Genomic DNA, 2,536 nt, shown 5'->3' with positions numbered 1-2,536 from the left:
AGCCTGAAGGTCTGTGTCGATCCTCTTCCTCCTGTTATATATATATAACATCTACATTATCTCACGGTCTCTCTGGTCTCTCTCCAGCGAGCGTATCTCTGAGCTGACCGACTACAGTCACCTGACCGTGTTGCGGAGCTGCGGCGGGAGTCACACGGTCACCTCGGCCAACCAGCGTCGCACCGGCCTGCAGTCCACGAAGCACCACTCCCCCCAGACTGAGGTGGACGCTGTGATTCAGGTACATCTGTGCATCATTTCTAACCTCCGACACCACTGATAGATCCTGAATCCTCCTGCAGGTTTGCTTAAGGTCATACAGGACCCCCACAGTCCTGGAAAACCTGGCATCCTTTAAACTCCCCAGACCTGGAAATGGCAAAAGTTCTCCAAAAGCTTAAAGACGAGACAGAGTTTAGAAGTAAAAGTACCATAAATCTTAAGATTTAACAACCGATGTGATCGTGTTCGTATATATAAAGCATGGTCTTATAAAGCTCCACCTCGACCACATTCAACACTAAACTGTTTATGTATCAACAATAATAATCCAGAGCTTTCACTTCTATAATATTAATATTATTATATAATAATACTTCTGTACTTTGACTTTAAATAAGATTGTGAATGCAGAACTTTTACTTGTCATGGGATATTTTAGTAAAAAAAGTTTAAAAAAATATTTCTCTCAGTTTGAAAATAATAAACTGTATCTATGAGATGTTACCGGCTCTCTCCCTGTGTGTGTGTGTGTGTGTGTGTGTGTGTTAGTCGCAGGAGATCGATATCGTCGGGATGGACGGGCATATTTACAAAGGTCGCCTGAACGCACCGGCCAACAGAAGTGCAGAAACTAAACTACCTACAATCGCTACCAAAGACGGTAAATGTATTCTTTCTCTCTGTCTCAGCATTACACCCTTCTTAAAAACAACAACTTCCAATTTAAAGGTAACGAAAACTAATGAAAACATATTTATTAATAATATATTCCACACTGGACCTTTAACTTAAGATGTAACTATACAGACGTCGCTTTTATCTTTTAAACCATCTTCAAAATGTGGTTGTCTTCTCAACATGGACGAGCACATAGTGTTTGTTGCTCAACTGTAACTGTAACACCTGAAACATGAGGCAGTGATTTCACACCTGCTGAAGCTCTCAGAGCTGAGCTGCTGTCGAACACGATCCACGAGAACAAATGTCCCTCGCTGTATTTTGGTCGGTTGGGTTTATGGTGGTCGTTAACCTTCGTCTCTGCTCCTGTGCTCTGACGGCCGCAGGCAAAACTAAAGACAAAGCCAAGTGCTCCCACAAACCCGCGGTTTCTCCGGAGGCGGGACACGGCGCTCCGCTTCATCACCCCTACAGTGCCAAGAGCGCCCAGTGCAGCCGCTCAGGTGAGTCCCACACAGGTGAAGGTGGGACAGTTTGTTAAAGATATTTCAGTCTGGAGCAAATCTAAAGAAATACACAGATATTAAGACTTGATGTGGTCATTACCCATAATACCCCTGTCCTCCTGTCCCCTGTGTCCAGCCTCCAGCAGCTCGGGTCGGGACTGGCCCGTGTCGGCTCTGGGCTGTACGTCTCAGAGCTCCCTCACTCCGGCTTCAGCTGCAGCAGAGAGCAACGCGGAGCCTCGGGCTGACGAGCCGGTCAGCCTGTAGGGGGCGACACTGCGCCCGCTCCTGTTTTTAATCTGTTAATTAACTCCCGCAGAGAGACGGTAACCTGCTTCTATCGGTTTTATTTTAACCTTTAACTCACTACGTGTCCCATAAATCACCTGTCAAACTCTGAGTCCAGTACTGGTTTATTTTTTTTTATTTTGGGTTTTCTGTGATCAGCCGCTTTAAATGTTGTTATTATTAATAATAATCAATAAACTTTGAGTGTACATTTCATCATTTTCATGTTTGTGTTTAAGATCTGTTGTAAGTTTATAATATTAATATGTTTTCATTATAATCATGAGACGTTTATATCTACAGAGGAAGCGGGTCCTCTTCTGTTGGCGGAGTCCGCCGTGTTTCTACAGTAGCTCAGGAGGGACAATCCAAACACTGGCCACCGTAGTACATGCTTCCTACAGACTGGAGCTTAAAGGACTTAATAAAGGATTCATACGTTGTAAATAAGGTCTTTATTAAATTCAAAGCGCACCAGTGCGGAGAGAGTTGTGATGCGTTCATGGTCAGGGTTACTATTATCACCCTGGAGGACACTTTATCATGTTTTATCTACCAAAGGGGGGCAACAGTCTGATATTGTTCTATATTGTTGTTATTGTCAACAAATCCTATGAAAATACCAAAACCAACAACATGAAAGACAGAAAGACGCTTTGAGTTGGAGGCTTGAAGATAGTTTCTCTGCTCTGATTGGTTGTTTTTGTTGGTGGATTCTTGTAAATCCAACCAGGAGCACCAGGAGGAGCCAGAGGAACCAGATATTGTCACAGATTATCTGTATTATGTTCTACTGTCGGTGAAAGCTTCAGCAACTACGACAAAAAGTTATTTTTATAAAA

This window comes from Morone saxatilis, unplaced genomic scaffold (assembly GCF_004916995.1).
Source record: "Morone saxatilis isolate NCDOM2014 unplaced genomic scaffold, NCSU_SB_2.0 Contig17, whole genome shotgun sequence".
Taxonomy (NCBI): Eukaryota; Metazoa; Chordata; class Actinopteri; family Moronidae; genus Morone; species Morone saxatilis.
This window is presented reverse-complemented; position numbering follows the sequence as displayed.